This window comes from Callospermophilus lateralis, unplaced genomic scaffold (genome assembly GCF_048772815.1).
Source record: "Callospermophilus lateralis isolate mCalLat2 unplaced genomic scaffold, mCalLat2.hap1 Scaffold_105, whole genome shotgun sequence".
Taxonomy (NCBI): domain Eukaryota; kingdom Metazoa; phylum Chordata; class Mammalia; order Rodentia; family Sciuridae; genus Callospermophilus; species Callospermophilus lateralis.
In genome coordinates this window covers 3,361,218-3,382,859 of record NW_027510702.1, presented here as the reverse complement: position 1 = coordinate 3,382,859, position 21,642 = coordinate 3,361,218, and the positions used below count along the sequence as shown (strand labels likewise).

At 31.8% G+C, this 21,642-nt stretch overlaps 1 pseudogene; it reads left to right on the top strand.

The window, feature by feature from the left end:
- The window catches only part of LOC143637775 (protein SIX6OS1-like), a 30,074-nt pseudogene extending 9,003 nt beyond the window's left edge, over window positions 1–21,071 (top strand).
- Window positions 21,072–21,642: the final 571 nt, after the last annotated feature.

The following is a 21,642-nucleotide window of genomic DNA, read 5'->3' as shown; positions in this document are numbered from 1 at the left end:
ATGTAGACAAAGGCCAATTGATAAGCTTTAGATCACTTTGAAGCCAAAATGTTTTTCAGGTGTGGAATTTATTTAACTCTGAATTTGGGGGAATAGGTTGGCTTTTGGGAGGGCCTGAAGAAGGATCAAGATGTAGGTTAAGAGGAATTTACTTATTGACTTGTGGTGCAGTAAGTTAAACCCAAGGCCTCATGCACACTAGGCTCTGGGTTTGATCCACTGGTACCTAATACCTCTGACCCTGTAACAGGAATTTAAAAGCATTGAAAAAGCAACAGTGTTTTCAAAAAGGTGAATAGTAAATAGTTTAAATAATTTAATCTTGCAAAATTTACAACTGTAGTTTATAATTTTTAGGAAACCAGTCTAGAAACAGTTAAGCTTTTAAGGTTTTATTGAATATTTTTAGTATCATCCATTGAATTGTGGCTTTGATTCACATACATACAAGAACTCATCAAAATCATTTTATAAATTTTGAGAAAAAATTGAAAATTAAATTTTCTAAATTTTTTAAAAATTAGATTTTATAGTGATCATTCATAGTTACAAGGTACAAAATAATAACAATATCATTTTATTTTTTTCTAAATATTTATTGGTTAGTTTTAGGTGGACACATATCTTTATTTTATTTTTTTATGTGGTCCTGAGGATGGAACCCAGTGCCTCATGCATGCTATGCGAGCACTCTACCACTGAGCCACAACCCCAGCGCCCCCAGCAATATAATTTTAATAATGAGAGAAAAATGGATGCTATTTCCTTTAAAATATGTGATAACTATGTCCCTATGTAAATATTCAATGTCTATTTTGCTTATGATTATTCTTTTAAAAAATGGAAATTATTGATATTTATGATTGAAAATTTAGTAGTAAGGAAAAGTTAAAGGGGTATGATTTAATATTGATGTAACTCTTAATGACTTTCAATAGAAGATAGTAAATTCTGCCAAAAATACAAATCTTGTGATTCTACAGAAAAAAAAAATCATATTCATTAATTAAGATAAAATATTCTTCTTTGCAGGTAATTTTTTCATTTTCCTTTCCCATTTTTCTTTTTAGCTGATTGCAAGACTTAATGAAACCAAGAATCTTTCAGAAACTCTTGAAGAAAAGAAAAAAGTACAGAAAAGAGAAAGGAATTGAAAGAAAGGTATAGGTAAATTTTAAAATTCAATTTTATGTGACCAGAGATTCTGCATCTAAAAGTTTGATTCTGTATTCTATCCTCTTTTTTTTGTTCTGATTAGTTATACATGACAGCAGAATGCATTTCGTTTCATTGTATACAAATGGAGCACAACTTTTCATTTCTGTGGTTGTACATGATGTAGAGTCACCCATTTGTGCAGTCATATATATACCTAAGGTAATAATGCCCTCATTCCACCATCTTTCCTACCCCCATTTCTGTTCTCCTTCCCTCCCTCCCCTTTGCCCAATCCAAAGTCCCTTCATTCTTTCCATGCCCCCTCCCCTCATTATGGATCAGCATCCACTTATCAGAGAGAACATTCAGCCTTTAGTTTTGGGGGATTCGCTTACTTTGCTTAGCATGATATTCTCCAACTCCATCCATTTACCTGCAAATACCAGAATTTTATTCTCTTTTAATACTGAGTAATATTCCGTTGTGTATATATACCACAGTTTCTTTATCTGTTCATCTATAGAAAGGCATCCAGATCAGACAGTTTTGCTATTGTGAATTGAGCTGCTATAAAAATTGATGTGGCTGTGTCACTATAGTATGCTGATCTTAAGTCCTTTGGGTATAGACAGAGAAGTGGGATAGCTGGGCCAAATGGTGTTTCCATTCGTAGTTCTCTGAGGAATCTCCATACTGCTTTCCAGAGTGATTGCACCAATTTGCAGTGTACCTTTTCCCCAAATCCTCGCCAGCATTTTTTGTTGCTTGTATACTTGATAATTGCCATTCAGACTAGAGTGAGATGAAATCTTAGAGTAGTTTTGATTTGCATTTCTCTAATTACTAGAGATGTTGAATATTTTTTTTGTTTATTTGTTGATGGATTGTATATCTTCTTCTGAGAAGTGTCTATTCAGTTTCATAGACCATTTGTTGATTAGGTTATTTGTGGTTTTTTGTTTTGTTTTGTTTTTGTTTTGGTGTTAAGTTTTTTGAGTTTTTATATATCCTGGAAGTTAGTGCTCTATCTGATGTGTGTCTAGTAAAGATGTTCTCCCACTCTGTAGGCTCTGTCTTCATGTTATTTATCTTTTTCTTTGATGAGAAGAAGCTGTTTAGTTTGAATCCATTCCATTTATTGATTCTTGATTTTATTTCTTGTGCTTTAGGAGTCTGATCAAGGAAGTCAGGACCTAATCTGACATGATGAAGATTTGGGCCTACTTTTCCTTCTATTAGGCACAGGTCTCTGGTCTAATTCCTAGGTCCTTGATCCATTTTGAGTTGAGTTTTGTACATGATGAGAGAGAGGAATTTAATTTCATTTTGCTGCATATGATTTCCAGTTTTCCCAGCATCATGTGTTGAAGAGGCTATCTTTTCTCCAATGTATGTTTTCTACACCTTTGTCATGCAGGCTATCTTCTATTAATTTCTTATGAAAAATATTAATTTAAGGGGTTGGGTTGTGGCTCAGTGGTGGAGCGCTTGCCTAGCACGTGTGGGGCCCTGGGTTTGATCCTCAGCACCACATAAAAAATAAATAAATTTAAAAAACCTATTGTATCCAACTATAACTAAAAAATAAAATATTTTTTAAATATTAATTTAAATGATTTGAACTATTATTATTTAGTATGCTTTAGTGAGGCTGAGGATATTATAATTGTAGAGGGAGAGTGGGTAGCAACAGCACATCTGATGCACAATGTACCTTTTTATCATCTTGTCACCAACTTGTTTAGTTCTTTCTTTATCATGGAGAGTGTAGAGGAGCCTATAATTGTGACTTAATCAATGACGTAATATGTTTCCTTGTTTTTTTGTCCTGTTTTTTGATAAAATAGACCTTCGTGATGGAAGCATGAAGAAAAAGTCATTAATTTTTCTCTTAAAGAAAAATAGATGTGTTACTCTTGCTGTTTCTGATCTACTTTCTATTTTTTTCTTTTTGCCTGTGCCCTTTTTTCATTCTAAATTTCCATTCCTCAGTCTTCATTGCCTTTGTGTTAATTTTTCAACACACTCTTCTCGAGTTTATTTCCCTGAACCCACTTCCTTGGATCTGTTATTTGCTTGACCTCCTCCCCAACATGTTGCACTCCCACATATCGTATCTATGGCAGTATGTATTTAGTTTTATGATGAAATTGATTTTAAAAAATAGGCAAACATACAGAATTTTGCTTTGCCAACAATGTTTTAACATAAAATTCTGTATATTGAGAGGAACTTATATAGATATTTAGTCATTTTTTACTCAGTGTATACAGTAGCACCCCCTTATCCATGGTTTTGCTTTCCATGATTTCAATTACCTGTAGTCAACCATGATCCAGAAATATTAGATAGAAAATTCTGGAAATAAACAATTAAATTGCATGCTGTTCTGAATAGTCTAATGAAATTTCATGTCATTGTACTCTATCCTACCTGGGATGTGAATCATCACTTTGTTCAGTATGTCTAAACTGTATACACTACCTGCCTGTTAGTTACTTAGTGGCCATTTCAATTATCCCATCGAATGTTATATTATCATGGCGCTGGTGTTCAAGTAACCCTTATTTTACTTAAAAATGACCCCAAAGTGAAAGATTAGTGATGCTGGCAATTTGGATATGTTGAATAGAAGCTGTAAATGCTTTATTTAAGTGAAAAGGTGAAAGTTCTTAAGATAAGGGGGAAAAACAGTTATATGCTTAGGATGTCAAGATCTGTGATTAGATTTATCTGTCCATGAAATTGTGAAGAAGAAAAAATAAATTTATGCTAGTTTTGCTATCATACCTCACACTGCAAAAGTTAAGCCACAGCTGAGTGTGGGGGTGCATGCCTTGGGAGACTAAGACAGGAGGATTGCAAGTTGGAGACCAGCCTCAGCAACTTAGGCCCTAAGCAGGTTAGATATAACTTGTCTCAAAATTTAAAAAATAAATATAAAGGACTGGAGATGTAGCCCAGTGATTAAGTACTCCTGTGTTAAATCCATCACAGGAGAAAAAAAAGCTACAATGTGTAATAAGTGCTTGCTTAGTTAAGATGGAAAAGGTTTTAAATTTGTCTATGTATGTATAGGAAAAACTATGGTATATGTAAAGTTCGGTACTGGGGAACTTATCATGTGTCCTAAATTGATAAGGTAGAATCAGTGTATTTTGGTAGCATTTATTCTACTTCATTGATTAGGAAGAAGTCAATGAAATTATCTTTCAGTAAAAAACTTAAAATACCCACTTATGTTGTATTATTGTTTTAATGATTTCTGTATTCATGGTAGTTGATTTGTTTCCAAATCAGTCTTTTTAAAGTTTAAAGTACTCTGAAATCTAAAATGTTACTTTTATGATTAGACTTTTGGTTTAAGATGTTTTTGATATGTTTGAAAAGTCGTTAAAAATGACTATGTTTGCCGGATGTATTGATACATGTCTGTAATCCCAGTGACTTGAGAGGCTGAGGCAGAAGGCTTGCAAGTTTGAAGCCTCAGCAACTTAAGGCCCTAAGCAACTTAATGAGACTCTGTCTCAAAATATAAAAAAGCCTGGGGATATGGCTCAGTTGCTAAGTGTCCCTTGGTTCAATTCCTAGTACCAAAACAAAAAGAATGATTATGTCTTAAAAATAAAATTGTGACATACTGAGAAGACTACTGGACTTAATCAGGAAAGGTGTTTTAGCTCTGACACTATTACCAAGTAATTTAATACTATTGTACAAAAGTCTGTTAAAAATCTCTGGAAATGCGGCTGGGGATGTGGCTCAAGCAGTAGCGCACTTGCCTAGCATGTGTGCGGCCCGGGTTCTATCCTCAGTACCACATGCAAACAGAAGATGTTGTGTCCACCGAAAAACTAAAAAATAAATATTAAAAAAATCCTCTCTCTCTCTCTCTTTAAAAAAAAAATCTCTGGAACTTAGTTTCATTATTTGCAAAGTGGAGGATTTTAACTACATAGAATCTAAATATCCCTTCTATCTTCAGAATATGTTAATTTTTACTTAGCTCATTTAATGTAATCTATTCTTCTCTTTAGAGTTTTTGAAAAAGATGAGCATATGCTTGTATTGAATAAAATCCCTCAAAGCACTCAATTATTTCTTCCTTATGAACCTCATAAATTAGTAAGACCAAAAAAGATGCATTCTTCAGAACCAAGAGTTACAGGTACAGAATTGTTTATTATTTAATAACTTTATTTGTTTGGGTAAACCCACAGAAGGAGAAATAAAAATAAATTTTAGTTATCATTTGATGTGAGCAAGAACAAACAATACTGGAGACTTACAGACTCAGGAAAGTACTGCTTTGAGTCGGAGAGCAAACAAAAAATATCTTCTCTACATATTTTTTTTCCTCTGAGAAGGAAACTTTTTACATAAAATGTGTTTTGGTTGGGTTGCTCTGCTGTCAGAGGAATATAAATAATTATATATTTTTATTTGAGGAATTATATTGTCATATGTATGATTTCTATGGGTAGCATACTTGTGTTAATAGTGTTTGAGACTTGGTCATTGAGACATTTGAATTAGATTTCATTCAAGGATCCATAGATTAACTAGTTTAACTATATTATCAGTCTCCCCTCCATCATTACTATTATTACTTTGTCTTTTTTGGTTATGGATTCTAAAGATACAGTTTTGTCAGTTGGTCATTTTATCATTTCATATTTAATTGCTATCATAGTGAATATAGAGTGATAAATTAAGAGATGTGATGTTTAAAAATTGTGTATTTAAATTTAAATTTAATATTCATATAGACTTGATTGTCTAAATGATAAGGTTAGATTAAATGGTGGAGATGAGGGCCAGGGTTGTAGCTAAGTAGTAGAGTGCAAACTTAGTGTTCATAAGGCCCTGGATTTAATCCTCAGTATGAGAAAAAAGTCAGATGTTTGATTCTATCTTCAGAATTGATTTTTAAGTAGTATTACTTATTAATCTAGATAAAAAAGAAGAAAGTTCTGTGGAGCAGTGAAATCTTGCCAATATTGACTTCAGACAAAAGGAAAAAGACCCACACGTAGGTATTTCTTTTTAAATAATATAGATTAAATACTTGCTTTTGTTAAATGAGAGTAATGTACTACACTTGAGACAGAGATGTGTGTGTGCAGGTGTGTGTTATAAATATATTAAATCAGCCATTAGCATAACCTTTGGGATCTAAAAAAATTAAAATTTGAATATGACAATCTGAATATAGACTATAATATGCTCCATTGCCTTCAAAATAATGGAAAAAATATTTTAAAATACCAAGCCCTTTATCTATTAAACCAAAAACTTGAAAAATCTCTGGAAGAAGAAACAAAACTGATTGGATTGAAGAAAGAAATTATAACCTGGGACATGCATAGGATAATTCTGTTAACAAAATAGAGATCCAGGGACAATCAATAGGATAATTTGTTGGGCTCCTTCAGAGGGAGTTAAGTAACTTAACTCATGTTCATCTTTGTTTCTCTACTTTGCCTTTGGTCAGCCTCAGTAATGGGATGACTGACTCCAGGTGGAAGCAGTGAGTAGTGGAGCATGGGTAAGAGAAACTGGCTTGTGTCCTGGGTGGTTCTTGATGCCTGTGAAAAATAAGGACTACACCAATCAAGTAACTGACTGCTGATATTGCATATCTTTATTTTCCCTTGAAAACAGTCCAGAGGGAATTCCTCAATGAAAAAAAATATTTGTCCTTTCACTGATTTGTAATTAATACAGACACTAAAATGAAACTAAGTCTAAATATGTATTATAGGAATCTAAAATTACAGATGATTTTAATATGGGATGAAGGTAGATAAATGAGGAAAACAAATGTTTACCGAAGTTTTTAATTTTTTGGTGGTGGAGGGGTAGTAGATGTAGGGAGAGAATATAAATGCTGATTAAGTATACATTCTGGAAAAATGTAAATTTATGTCTGTATGTCAAATATTTAAGAAAATTATCAGAAGAGAAATGGAAGGTGTAAATTTTTTAAAAGTAGAAGAAAAAAGATAAAAATTAGGTTAACAGAGTGGAAACAACAGTTAGCATTTAGATAGAAAACAAACAAGATGCTGGAAAAAGTTCTGAACAGATAAACAATCATAAAAATCTGACTGGGTTAAACCACTATTAGAAGACAGAGGTACTTGTATGGGATATATTTTAAAAATACAGTTACATACTATTAAAACAGAATAGCTGAAATAATTTTACAAATAAAGGCTAAAAATAAAAAATGGAAAGTATGTATCAGGCGAATACAAACAAAAAAGCAAATATAACAATATATAGAAATAACAAAAGCATTAGCAAGGATATATATATATTTCTTATTTTTTAAAGAGAACAGTTCATTGAGAAATCATAAAAACCATGTTGCACCAAATTATGCAAAGCAAAAATTGACAGAACATCTATCATAACAAAAACAATGAAATAAACTTACCACTTAAGCCAGATATTTTTAGGAAAAATTAAAGGCTGTAAACGAACATAATAAAGCAGTGGCTTACATGTTAATATAAAACAAATTTTATTTAAAGTTAAAAATGAAGTATTAGCTCTTTCATATGTAAATAAAAAAGAAAGTTCAGGCTTCAATCTTTTAATTTGTTGTTTTACTTTTCTGTATTCTGTTTCAAAGATTTTAGAGGATAGAGGGACACAGAGCAGATCATCAATTGAGAAATGGCAAGATTTTCTTAATTAATTATAATATGAAGGGAATAAATTTTAAAAATATTTACCTTAACTGTTATAAAAATAGTTATTATATTTATTATAAACATCAAATTCATTGAGGGTTTTGAATTTGTTTTCCAGTATTTGTATGTCTTATATGTAATAGTTTCAATTAATGTATATAAGCATTATATTGCTAATGATGATGATAAGGTTGAAATGCCAATGAAATGAGAGAACCTTGTATAGCTTTAGCAAATGTTTATTGTTTGTTTTGTTTTTTTTTTGTTTTGTTGATTTTATTTTTTTAAATACACAACAGCAGAATGCATTAAAATTCTTATTACACATATAGAGTACAGTTTTTTCATATCTTTGTATATAGAGTATGTTCAATTCATGCCTTTTTACATGTACTTTTTTTTTTTTTGCATTGCAATTCTTATTACACATATATACTGCCGGGTTTCTGTTCTCTCGACTAAAAGGCTCAGGGTTTATTCCAGTTAAACTGGGCTGACTAGGCTGTGCAAAATAACCACACAAGAGACACAAATACCTTTTTCTTTGGGGTTGCTGTGAAGGCTCCTCTGACCTTAATAGTCCGCAGGAAGAGAGAGAGCGAGAGCACACGCTGACCCCTTTTATTGAGGAGAAGCTATTCAAATGAGGCAAGGGGTCAGGTTTTAGGGGGCTGAGTCTATCTTCATGATGTCCACTGTCAGCAGGTTGACTGACACCTGGGCAAGCCACACCCAAGGACAAAGTAAGAGAAGGGGACACACAAGGCACTTCCATGGAAGATTCTATCCTAAACAGGGCAAGGGGTTATATTACAAAGGAGCAGGTGAGCATAGCTTCACCCATGGGGCTGTAGCAAGACACATCCATGCACAAGACACTGTCCCTCGAACCCAAGAAGGGTGGGGAAAGCTCTGCCACATTTCTGTGACTGAGCACCTCAGAATCCAGTCGGGGACTGTTACTCAGTCACATGTAAGGTTGGTCTCCCACAATATACCACAATTTTTCATATCTTTGTTTGTATATAAAGTATGTTGATACCCAATTCGAGTCTTCATACATGTACTTCAGATAATGATATCCATCACATTCCATGATCCTTGCTAATCCCAAGCCTCTCCTTTTCCTTCCCATCCTTCTTCCCTATCTAGAATTCATCCAATCCTCCCATGCTCCCCATCCCTACCCCACTATGAGTCAGCCTCCTTATATCAGAGAAAATACTCAGCATTTGGTTTTTAGGGATTGGCTAACTTCACTTAGCATTATCTTCTCCAATGCCATCCATTTACCTACAAATGCCATGATTTTATTCTCTTTTAGTGATGAGTAAAATTCTATTGTGTATATATGCCACATTTTTTTAAATCTATTCATCCACTGAAGGGGCATCTAGGTTGGTTCCAAAGTTTAGGTATTGTGAATTGTGCTGCTATAAACATTGATGTGGCTGTGTCCCTGTAGTATACTGTTTTTAAGTCCTTTAGGTATAGACTGAGGAGAGGGATAGCTGGGTCAAATGGTGGTTCCATTCCCAGATTTCCAAGGAATCTTTATACTGCTTTCCTTATTGGCTGTACCAATTTGTAGTCCCACCAGCAATGTATGAGTGTACCTTTCTCCCTACATCGTATGTAGTCAGTTCAATGCTTTCTTTTTTTCTTTCAGGTATTTAATGATTCTGGTGTGAATAACAATTCAAAATGTTCACATGTTACTGCTATTAAATGTTCACAAAATTTTATGCAGTTCAGGTAATTTTTTAAAATAAGAAAATTCTTAAGAGGTGAGAATGTAGTTCAGTGGTAGCGGACTTACATGGCATGCTACTAGGTCCCTGTTTCAATCCCCACCCCTACCTGCCCCCAATAAAAAAACTTTAATTTCTGCAATTTGTGAATATCAATTCAAAATAATATAAAAATTATATGCCTTGCATTTTAGATTGTTAACTCCTCAGAATCGATCAAACAACAATCAGTGGTTTGAAAAAAGACAAACAGGTATTTGCTATTCATATTTTTCCTAATAAATAAGGGTAATAAATTACATCAGTTTTTTATACTAGGATTATTTGGATTGTTTACATCTCTGTAATAATTGATCATGCATACCTGGTTTTAAAACATATTCCCTCTAAATATTAAGTAAATGTATTTTATTGAAGAAATTTTGAAATACAAAACAATATAAAAAATACTACCACCCAGAAATAATGGACATGATACATACCAGTGTATATTCTTTTAGTCTTTTTTTCTATGTGTATGTTTGTTTTGTTCTTTTACCCTCCAAATTTTAATTATACTATGTATATAATTTTGCATCCTTTTCCCCTTCATAATAAATTATTGAGGTTATTTCTACATATCATTAATTAATTGTTATTAGTAATGACTGTATAATGTCCCATTGTGTGGATATGCCATTATTTAGCCATTCTTTCACATTGAATTCTTTTTGATTTCCTGTTTTTTACTATTATAAATAATGTTATTATATTTTTGCATTGATATATTATTATCTTGGACAATTTTCTTTGAATAAAGTCACAGAAAGATCACAGTATATATGCATGAATTTATTATTCTCAAATGAACTAGCTATTGAAACTTCATATCTTTGAAAATATAATTTATTTTTCTTTCTCTCCATATACATTTCAATATGCATGTTTGTATAGTTATGTATATACATGTATACATGAATATATAAATATAAACGTGAGTATATATTGTATATTAAGTGCATACATGCATATGTATTTTGGTAATCTAGTAATTCACAATAATTATTTAATTTATTATGCCATATGGAAGTCTTTTTCTCTTCTTCTTGGATTATTGACTTTTATTTTGAAGTTTTAAAGATGGCTTTTTCTGATCCCAGGAAAATTCTGTTAATGTATGCATTTTAGAACGATTATATACTTAGAGTCTTTTTCTCTTACTCTTACTAGGAGATCCAACACAATATGTTTATTGTACACAAATGAATAGTCTCCTTGCTTTCTTCTAAGATAAAAACTTATCTTACCTGTACGGGTGATCTGTTCTAGCTATTTATAATTCTCTCTATATACCAAACCAACAGTGTTAAACAAGGACAAATAATTAATCAAACAATGCAGGGAACTGCATATAGCTGGCATAACTCTACCTGTTGTTCATATACAAGAAGTCATATAATTATCTTGAAATAAAAATATTTATTTCAATAATCTTTAGACCCAAAATTTGAAGAAATTAATATGTAATGAAAATAGTAATTTTTATTTAAATTCAGAAGACAAAAACAAGAAAGCTTTCAGAAGATCAGATAGAATAATATTGTCATGACTTCAATATAGAGAAAGATCTCTTAAACAGGAATTAAAAAGCCCAGTCATAAAAGAAAAATTGATGAATTTGGCCACATTAAAATTAAGATTTTTGTTTATCAAAAGATACCCTAAAAGAGTATCAAGTGCATCATCAAGCCAGAAGATATATTTGCAATACAGAAAGCTCTAAAAAGAGTAATTTGAAAGTATATACAGAACTTTTACAGATAAGGAAACTGACAGTTACCCAAAATCTTACATATAGTATACACTCAAGTAATCAGGCTTCAGAGTCTAGTTTTAACCACAAATTTATATTGTCTCTGCTTTTCAAATAAAGCATGTCTTAATTTGGGGGCTTAATTACTAAATACAGAAATAAGCATTTCCACTGAACAGTAGCAATGTTGATGCAGGAAATTCCTTAGGTCTTTTAAAATGAACCAATGATAATGTTGCCATGTACACACACATAGTTGAAAAGACAAAACATGAAGCCATTGTAAGTTCACTGATAATATGTAAAGTTTGTTTTCAGAATATGTAGTTTGGGGGCTGGGGATGTGGCTCAAGCGGTAGCACGCTCGCCTGGCATGCGTGCGGCCCGGGTTCGATCCTCAGCACCACATACAAACAAAGATGTTGTGCCTGCCAAAAAACTAAGAAATAAATATTAAAAAATTCATTCTCTCTCTCTCTCTCTCTCTCTCTCTCTCTCTCTCTCTCTCTTTCTCTCTCTCTCTCAAAAAAAAAAAAGAATATGTAGTTTGTTTAGTAGGCACGTTAATTAAAAAGACAAATTCATTGCAAATTGCCCTTAACTGAAATTTAAATCATCCCTATCTTGAAATTTAAATAAATAAATACAGTGAATATGGGGCATGCTATACTACAGCTACCCAGAATTTTTTTTAAGGAAGATACAACAATCACAAATGTGTAACTGTGCCTAATAACAGCTCCAGTATACATAAAATCAAAGTTGTCAAATACTCAAGCATAGTTGGAAGTTTTTAATACCCTTTTATCAGCAATTGATAGAATCACACAACACAATCAGATCTTCTGTAATATCTGAATACAGCATCAATCCCCTACACCATTTTTAAACACTGTATCCCACAACTGCCTCATACATGTTCTTTTCAAGTGCTAATAGTACATTCACCAAGATCAACTATATTATGGGCTATAATAAGAGTAAAAGAATTTAAAAGCATTGGAATTAGAGTGTGTTAAATTAGAACTCACTAACAATAAGATATCTAGAAAAATCCTAAATATGTAGGTCATGAATCATAAGAGAAGTCAGAAAACATTTTGAGCTGAATTATCATGAAAATTCAGTTTATCAAAAATTGTGGGATGCTGCCAAAGCCAGAGCAAAACTATAACTTTAAATTATTTAGTTAGTTAATAACTTAAATAATTACTTTAATAGAAAAGAGGAAAGATTTAAAATTAATGACCTATATTGAGAAACTAGAAAAAGAGCAATAAAGCAAATCCAAAGTAGAATGAAGAAATAAAGAAGACGACATAACTGAAATAGACAAATAAATAAATAAGAATAAACAAAACCAAAGATTGTACTTTAAAATAATTGACAGAATTGATACATTCCCATCTAGATTGACAGAGAAGGAAAGATAGTTATTAAACATGAGAGAATATCATTACAAATCCTATATATTATGAAATAGATGGGTGAAGGGAACTTCACTTTTTACACATTAAAACATCCCTATATAAACTTAGAGTAATCAAAATGGTGTGATATAAAGATTGAAAGAATGATATTTGGTATGGGTTAAATAGTCTTGATAAAAAAGAATTTAGAATATGATAAAGGTGAGACCACACAGGGATAAATTAGACACTCAACTTACACTGTATACCAGTAAATTTACAGATGAATTAAAATAAATGAAAAAATATTAACCATAATATACTTCAGAGGAAATATAAGTTAACATTTACTAGACCTCAGAAGGATGGATGCCCAAAGCATAAAAGCAGTGGAAAAAGAACCAAAAGAAAAAGCAATTAAGTTAATTTCATTCAGACTTCCAAGTTAAAAAATTGGACAGGCAATATGATAACAGTATAAAAATAATTAACATCTTTATTATATTAAGACTTAAATTACTGGGCTGGAGTTGTAACTCTGAGGTAGAGCGCTCGCCTAGCACATGTGAGGCCCTGGGTTCGATCTCAATACCACATAAAAACAAGTAAATAAAATAAAGGCATTGTGTCCAATGACACCTAAAAAAAATTAAAAATAAATAAATAAATAGATATTAAAAGAATTTTAAAAATTTTAAAAAAGAACTTAAATTACTACCTCAGTATAGAAATGGGCAAAATCCATTTGGTGAGTAGTCCTCTGAAAAAGAAAATTAAATTACATAATTTATGGTAAAAAAGTTTTTCTCATTAATTGTTAAAGAAATATGATTCTGTGCTTAAATGTTTTAAGTGTGGTGTTTATAATTAGAAAAATCAAAACAACCTAAATGTTCAAAATAAATGAATAATTGAATAGTACAGTATGTCTATATGGAGGAATATTATACTGCCACAAAGAGGTTTCAGAAGAATAGCAACATGGTCATATGGTAATATTAAGATAAAAAAAAGGACAAAAAAACTAAACCATCATGAAAACATTTTTAAAAGCCCATCTTACTGAGAAAATAGACTTTTTTTGGCAGCAAAATTTGATCTGAATGGACATGAAGCTGTCAGCATCCTTTTACTTTTATAGTCAGAAAAGCAGTACTGAGACCCTGATTTGTTAAAGGCCTTCAGAATCAAGCAAGTTTTATTAGAATTTAATGTTATAGTAAGATCCTGAAGCAGGAATTATCCTTAGTGCAATGCATATTGGCTATTAATTCTTTATCTATTAGTATAGTAAAATTAGTAGGCCTTATTTTAATAAGTAAATGACAGCTTTTGAAGACAGAATACTCCCCCCACCTCTCTTCAGTTTTGGAGATTGAACCCAGGGCCTAACATATTCTAGGCAAGCACTGTACCACTGAGCTACATCTCCAGCCTAAAAATACAACTTTTTTTTTAAAAAAAGTACAGTAATGTGCTGTATAGAATATTGCTATATGCTTACTCTAATGCTGCATATTAGAAGTACCAGGCTTTGGATTCAAATACAAATGCTGTGTATGTTTTTCTACTGGTTTGACAAGTAATATTTTATGGAAATTATTTTCCAGCTTAATGAACATTATTCTGAAGTAAATCTAAATCCTCCCTCATCACAACAAGGAATTGGTAAGTGATTTACTACTTATAAAAACATGCTAACTTTCCCCCTTGGTATTTTAGTTTGTTTCTAATAGATTTTTCTAGGCATTCAGTTAATTCTTTAAAAAATTACTCTTGACTTCTGTACTATTCACTGCTTTTATTTTTAGCAATTTAGCTTGATTTTTTTCACTGCATTGACAACACTTGTTTTCTCCAAGATTATTAATAACTTCTCAATTTTCAAACATTATGAATATTTGGCATTGTTTATCATATTCAGTCCCTTTGCAGCATGATATAGTTGACTGTTCACATCTTCTTTCTGGACTCTTTGGATTTCTTCCTATCTCTCTGTGCTTACTTTTTATTGCATTTTCTTTCTTTTATTCTTTTATCTGTTCAAAATATAAATAAGTGTGTGTATATATTATATTGTTTTATCAATTACTACTTTGGTTTTGATGATAGAACAGTGGACAAAATGCAAAATTCTCATAGGGTTTCTGTCCCACTAGAGTGGGAGAGACTGAAGATAAGACAAGTCAATATAGAATATATCAAGTGGAACATTAAACAACAATTTTTATGGGTTTGAATGGCAACTGATCATATGTTGTGATTTTTAATTCAGTATTTAATTTATTCTATAGCTAACAAGGATGATGCCAAGGTTTGACAATACTGTAAGAATTTATTGAAATGTGAATGGCTTAATAAGAGGAGGAATAAGAAATAACATAGGTACAATATCTTTTGTCTCATTGAGAGGCTCATCAGATACCCAAGTAATAATCTTACTTCTGCCACCTCATCCATGTGAAAGATTTCAGGCAGCTGTGGATAAGTTATATTGCATGTAGGTTGCCTTGACACACAAAAGCTGCAGCCTCAGTTTTCAGCAGGCTCTTAAAGAAATCTAGTCATGAGGCCCAAGACCTATACAACTCTTATAATTCAGGTGTAGTTTCACACAGAACTGTAGACAAGTAATGCTGTAGACTCAGCATTCCGTATCTACCTTAATTCTGTATTTTCTAAGGAGACAGTGCTGTGAGAAATCAGACTCCAAGATCATTCTTCCAAGTGGGTCTGAATCAGTCTAGGCTTGAGGTTAACTCTGTACTTACTGGTTGTAATTAATAATATAAATAAAGGTAAAGCAGAATAAGGGGAATAAGAAGAACTTGGATTGAGAAGGCAGTTGCTGTGTTACGAGAGAGTCAGAGAAGGCAATCATTAAGAGGTGACATTTGAGGAAAGACATGAAGGAGGTGCAGTACAAGCTACTGGGAAAAGCTTTCAAAGTGAAGGATGAAAAGTTAAGATAGGCACATACTCAGTATGTTCAAAGAACAGCAGGTAAATTGGTATAACTGGAATGGAATAAGGAAGGAGCAATTATGTAGGAAGATTAAATCAGAGAGGTTGGAGAGGAAGCAAATCATGGGACCTATAGACTGTTCAGATCTTTGGAAAGTAAGATGGGAAACCATTGGAGGGTTTTGAGCAAAGGACTGAAATTATCTAACTGGCTTTTAAAAGATTACTGTCTGCTATATGGGGAACAAATAATGGAAATGAGTGAAAACAGATTAGGAAGCTATTAAAATAATACAAGTAAGAATTGGTGATGGCTAAGATAATGACAGTAGAATTGGTAAGAAGGAATGGCATTTTGGTTGTCAATTTTTCTGAAGATAGATCTGGAAGAATTTGTCTATCACCTTTAAGGATGAGAAGGAAACAAGGATGATGCCAAGATCTTGACAACAATAACTGTAAGAATGAAGTTGTAATGAAAATCTTTTTATATCGAAGATATCTTTTAACATTAAAAACTCACCATATCTGAAATCAAATTTGTTCTTTTAATGTCCCTAATGTTATCTCCATTATTGTGGTGGCCAAAATTCAGTAATAATTTTAACTTCTCCTTGTGACTGTGACTAAATTCAGCTAATCAAGTTTTATCAGTTCTTCCTCTGAAGTACTTATTTCCTTTTTCTATATTAATCAAAACTGTTATATTTCAAACTCTAATAACTATTCACAGTGCTACTGCAGTCATATCTTAATTGGTCTTTTCATCTTCTTAGCTTACCCATAAATCACAGTTTAAATGATCTTCCTCATGCCTAATGTTGATTTTGTAATTGCACAAATCAGATGCCTTTGGTGGCTCTCCATCAACTCAAATTATTTTCCTACTTTTCTAACCTAGCTCCAACATACCTTTCAAGCCCTTTCCCTTGTAAGAATTACTCATGCTTTGGCTAGACTGAAGAACATAGTGTCAGATAAGCTATATTTTCTTATCTGCTTTTTTTCTTCTTGTAATCTCCAACTTCCATCCCTAACCATCTTTCAAGTTCTCTTCCAAAAAAACTTTATTTTCCCCTCAACCTTGCATTCCAGAAAGACCTCTTTTTAACTTTTGTGAATATTATTTCTTCTTCTTCTTCTTCTTCTTCTTCTTCTTCTTCTTCTTCTTCTTCTTCTTCTTCTTCTTCTTTTGTAGTGCTGGGGATTGAATCCAAGGCCTGTGCATGTGAGGCAAGCACTCTACCAACTTAGCTATATCCCCAACCCCTTTTTTATACTTTTAAATATTCTACCTCCTATCATTTATTATTTGTGTATATATATATATATATATATATATATATATATATATATATATATATATATATATATACACAATGAGATACTCTCTGGATTTTTGTTTCTTTAAGGGCAAAGACCTGTTATATTCACTTCTGAATTCCTCACAGCACCTAGAATCCTTCCTTGCATAGCAATCTATATTTATTTACAGTGAACATAGTTTTATGAAGCCCACATATAATCTTCTGAAATTAAAAAATAAAATCAAATTTATTTATGCAAAAAGTGATTCAAGATTTTAGTTTTTTCTGGATCTATGTCTAAATTTTCTTTTTAAGATTTATGGGTATGTGCTGAAGACAGTAGAATGAGAAAGGGAGAGAAACAAAACACAACTGTCTGGTAATCAGTCCATCCAGTCAGTCAGCCATTTTAATTGCTAGCTGGCTTATTTAGAGTAAAATAACTGAGATATTAAAAAATATAAGAAAACTTCAAAGTGTTACAAAGTAATTTCTTTTGCTTAATGTACTAGTTGATCAGTTCTCTATGGAAAAAAATATTAGGTGCCTTAGAAGACTTGTTTTAGGTAAATCTTTCATTTATTGTAGAGTTAATAATAATTGATTTTAAATTTAAGATGTTGACAAATTTAATATTTATAGTTTTAAATAATATAATGATGAAAACAGTATTTTTCTTTAGTGGAAATTCAGAGAGTCAAACACCAAATAATTCTATACATAAAGTTGATTTTTGAACAATGCTATGAGTGTATATTGTAGTCGGTCAATAAATAATGGTTGGATAAGTTTGACTTATGCAATGTCTCTCAGATCTAACATTTTTTCTCTCCATTTCCATTGTTATGATGGTATAGGTAAGGTCAATTTTCACCATCTCTTTGCTGGACAATAGAGTTTTTTCCTTTTGTGGTTTTCTCCACTTCTAGACACTTCTGTTCCAGCCTTTCTACACATCTCTCCTGAAGAATCCTTATAAAACAATTTATTTAATATCATATTATATTTGATAATGCTTAATGTTTTCCTGTTGTCTACTAAATAAAGTCCTGATTCTCTAGTGAGACATTCAACTGTCTTTCCAAGCTCATCTTCATTAATTCCTGCTTAATATATCATTATTATTTCTCAATATCTTGTCAAGTTGAGCTGATTTCTGTTACTCTAATAATTCCTATGCCTATTTCTGGGCCTCTGTGCTAGTCTCTTCATTTGAAGTGTTTTACTACACCTTCTACCACATATAGTAGTTCTTTATTTACTTGAGTTTATATTACTTACAAGTTGGGTTTATGTTTGAGTCTGTTTATCCTTCCATAGTGTCAAGAATAATGCCTCCCATGTGAGAAGAGTGCATTTAAATATCTGTTAAACAGGTAAATAATTCAGTGGTACTGTATTTATTGTATACATTATATTGTAATCCTGTAGGTTATATGCATTCTATATAACATGGATAGCATGATCTTGTAATATTTGTCTTCCTCAGGAAATTTATTTGGGAAACCAGAAGGAGAAGGCACCTTTACATTTTCTTTTTCATAAGACACTTCAGCTCATACATTTGGTACTGGAAAAGATGATTTTAGTTTTCCCTTTTCTTTTGAACAGGATCAAACAATACCTTCTTCTTCATTAAAAGGTTTTCATCTTCCTCCAAAATACGGCACAATTTACTTTTTTTTGAACTAGTTATTAATTTTTGAATGATTTTAATATTTTATAATCATCTAGGGCATAAATTTACATTACTACTAAAAACTGAAGATACTCCTTTTTTGGTGATGAGATGAAATGGTTTACCATAGTGAAATTATTTGATTATATTAATTTAAATATTTAATATTTTTTATTTATAACATTAGCTAGTCATTTATTTTGGTTTTGATTTTGCAAGGCGTACCCAGGCAGAACTTTTGTTAATCTGTAAAATTTGATACTTCTTCCATTACTTTTTATTATAAATATAAATCTGTTTATTCCTGGAGTCCAAATTTCATTCTTAATGGTATTTTAGTTGTTTTCATAAGAAGAAGAATTCCTGAGGTCATCAGAAGACTTTTTAGTGGCAACTGTTTAAAATTAGTGCTCGGGTATACTATAGCAACTAAACATTTTTTTTTTTTTACAATTACTGGGTTTCACTTATGCATCAGTGTTCCAGAATTTGAATAATACTCTAATAATCATTTTAGAGGCTTTATTATTGACAGTGAATTAAATCTCTGTTGTTTTCTCTTAAATACAACAAATAGTAAATTTCTAATTTTATCAGTTATGTTTTCTATCTTTAATGGAAGAAAATTATATGAGAAAGACTATTTTCTGAAAATTGAGTTGTTGTTATCAATGGTGTTCCTGCTTTTTGTTTAAACCTTTTTTGAAGAACATATAAAACTTTATTCCCTGTCTTCAACAGAAAACAATTTCATACTTATATTTTGTATTTTCAATTAATTATATATAACTTAAATCAAGATGTTTAAAATTTTCTGAAATTATGTAAATATTGTACAGTATCTTGTATTTTGTGCTTTTTAAATTGGTTGTAATGTCAAGTAATAAAGAGTATAAAACCATATTTGATGTGTAACTGCTGTCACATTTTTAAACCTTACTTCTTCTGATTCCCCTTCTTTCCCACATCTGGTCAAACTGATAAGAAAATCTAGGGGCTCTCTCCTTTGGTGTCAGTAACAAGTGTACAAGAACTCTCACCCCACCTTCACTCCTAACCACCTTAAAAACCCATGAGCAGTCTCTTTTCTTAGGCCAATTTCAGATCAATATGGAGGCCTGCCCTCCCCTCCCCATAAAATCTTGTTATGTGAGTAGAAAATCTTTTCATATCCTATTTGAATGGGGATGTGTGGCATCATCAGTCTCAATATGCAAACCACATTTTGGGTGAGAGTCTATACTGTTTCATCAGATATCCAAAACATCACAATTGTGTTAAATTAAACCTTCCCAAAGACTTGTAAAAAAGGCTAATCTAACTAATAATAATATTTTTAAAACTTTAGACTTTGTTAAGGAAAAAAAACCCACAAATCTTCAACTGATTGGAATATTAAAATTCTAGTTAAAAAGCTGAAATTTGGGGCTGAGGCTATAGCTCAGTGGCAGAGTAGTTATCTAACCTGAAAGGCACTCGGTTTGATCCTTAGCAACACATAAAAATAAGCAAACAAAGGCGTTCTGTCCATATACAATTATAATTTTTTTTTAAGCTGAAGTTTTTCTTTTCATATTAGGTATTTGTTTTATAACCCCATGATTTAATTAATTGGTGGTTTTGATATAATAAAGAAATTGACAATATATGAGAAAGGAGAAAAAAAGTTGAAATCGGTTTATTTGTTGTTTATTAAGAAATTCAAAACTGGTTTTAGCCTTGAGTGACTCAGTGAGTCTATGGTTTATTTTTACTTCAGAGTAATATCTAGCACAGTAGTGTAGTTAAATAATGCATCAATAATTGGCAGAAAATAAATATTTTTGGTTTTTGTTCTGCAGTACTAGGCCCTGCACATGCTAGGCAAGTTTTATACCTCTGAGCTACAAACCAGCCTCTAAAATCAGTACTTTAAAATATCTATAGTGCATATGGCAACTTGGGAGAATATAAAATGTCTGGAAAACATAGTCCTACATTCAGGTAACAACTAGTTGAAATTGTTGTTTTTTAATACTTTTTAGATATAAGTGGACATAATATTTTTATTTCATTTTTTATGTTGTGCTGAGGATCAAACCCAGTTCCTCACACATGCTAGGTGAGTGTTCTGAGCCACAACTCAAGCACTAGGTGGCAGTGTTATGGAATTTTTATCCTCCAGTTTGTGTTTAATATGACAGAAAAAAAAGTGTCACTGACACTTTGTAATGAAATGCTTATTCTTTTCCTCTCTTTGTCTTTTATAGAAACAGATACTTACTTGATTGTCTTTGAGTCGGGATTCCCTCTTGTGGACTTTACAAGATGATATGTCCTCTTGTCACTCATGTAACTCTCATATTTTCTCCTTGGTCAGGGGTTTCTGATGTATCCATAGCTATCATGTCCACATAATTTTGGAGTGTATAGCCCATTTGTGTCTCTGTGTCCTCTTCTGACAAAAGCGAGCAGTGTGAAATATGGTGTGAAGATTATCTGGTGAGTAATTGGATGCCCTGGAGCTGAAAGAAATCTCTTGGAACACCCTTCACTTAAGTCTATCATTTTTTTTCTTTGACTATTGAAAATACTGCTATGTGATAATGGACATGCAGTCATTTATTTGACTTCCTCATTCTAACTTCTTGAAATTCTACCCAGAATTAATGTAATCATGTTATGTGTTAGCTCTGTTTTAAATAGTTCAAGGAGTCTACATGATTTTCCCAAATGAGTTTTCTAAATTTACATTTTTACCAACAGTGTACAAGGATTTCTTTTTTTCTATATCCATAATTTCTTGACTCATTTTTATTATTAAATTATTGACAAAACTGTTCTCCTTTTTAGTGTAGGCACTGGGGATTGAACTCAGATGCACTAAACCACTGAGCCACATT